A 1,630-nucleotide genomic window follows, 5' to 3' on the forward strand; every position below is an offset into this window, starting at 1 on the left:
AATCTCTTTTGGGGTAGAAGTGACCTGTACAAGAAGGACGGATTGCACCTAAATTGGAAGGGGGCTAATATACTGGCAGGGAAATTTGCTAGAACTGCTTGGGAGGATTTAAACTAGTAAGGTGGGGTGGGTGGGACCCAGGGAGATAGTGAGGAAAGAGATCGATCTGAGACGGGTACAGCTGACAACAGAAGTGAGTCAAACAGTCTGGGCAGGCAGGGACAAGGTAGGACAAGGTAGGACTAATAAATTAAACTGCATTTATTTCAATGTAAGGGGCCTAACGGGGAAGGCAGATGAACTCAGGGCACAGTTAGGAACATGGGACTGGGATATCATAGCATTTATGGAAACATGGCTCAGGGATGGGCAGGACTGGCAGCTTAGTGTTCCAGGGTACAAATGCTACTGGAAGGACAGAAAGGGAGGCAAGAGAGAAGGGAGGGTGGCATTTTTGATAAGGGATAGCATTACAGCTGTGCTGAGGGAGGATATTCCCAGAAATACATCCAGGGAAGTTATTTGGGTGGAAGTGAGAAATAAGAAAGGGATGATCACCTTATTGGGATTGTATTATAGACCCCCCAATAGTCAGAGGGAAATTGAGAAACAAACTTGTAAGGAGATCTCAGCTATCTGTAAAAATAATAGGGTAGTTATGGTAGGGGATATTAACTTTCCAAATATTGACTGGGGCTGCCATAATGTTAAAGGTTTAGATGGAGAGGAATTTCTTAAGTGTGTACAAGACAATTTTCTGATTCAGTATGTGGATGTACCTACAAGAGAAGGTGCAAAACTTGACCTACTCTTGGGAAATAAGGCAGGGCAGGTGACTCAGGTATCAGTGGGGGAGCACTTTGGGGCCAGTGACCATAATTCTATTTGTTTTAAAATAGTGATGGAAGAGGATAGACCAGATCTAAAAGTTGAAGTTCTAAATTGGAGAAAGGCCAATTTTGACGGTATTAGGCAAGAACTTTCGAAAGCTGATTGGAGGCAGATTTTCGCAAGTCAAGGGACGGCTGGAAATTGGGAAGTCTTCAGAAATGAGATAACAAGAATCCAGAGAAAGTATATTGCTGTCAGGGTGAAAGGGAAGGCTGGTAGGTATAGGGAATGCTGGATGACTAAAGAAATTGAGGGTTTGGTTAAGAAAAAGAAGGAAGCATATGTCAGGTATAGACAGGATAGATTGAGTGAATCCTTAGAAGAGTATGAAGAAAATAGGAGTATATTTAAGAGGGAAATCAGGAGGGCAAAACGGGGACATGAGATAGCATTGGCAAATAGAATTAAGGAGAATCCAAAGGGTCTTTACAAATATATTAAGGACAAAAGGGTAACTAGGGAGAGAATAGGGCCCTTTAAAGATTAGCAAGGCGGACTTTGTGTGGAGCCGCAGGAGATGGGGGAGATACAAAATGAATATTTTGCATCAGTATTTACTGTGGAAAAGGATATGGAAGATATAGACTGTAGGGAAATAGATGGTGACATCTTGCAAAATGTCCAGATTACAGAGGAGGAAGTGCTGGATGTCTTGAAATGGTTAAAGGTGGATAAAATCCCCAGGACCTGATCAGGTGTACCAGAGAACTCTGTGAGAAGCTAGAGAAGTGATTGCTGG

The sequence above is a fragment of the Chiloscyllium plagiosum genome, chromosome 35 (genome assembly GCF_004010195.1).
Source record: "Chiloscyllium plagiosum isolate BGI_BamShark_2017 chromosome 35, ASM401019v2, whole genome shotgun sequence".
NCBI lineage: Eukaryota > Metazoa > Chordata > Chondrichthyes > Orectolobiformes > Hemiscylliidae > Chiloscyllium > Chiloscyllium plagiosum.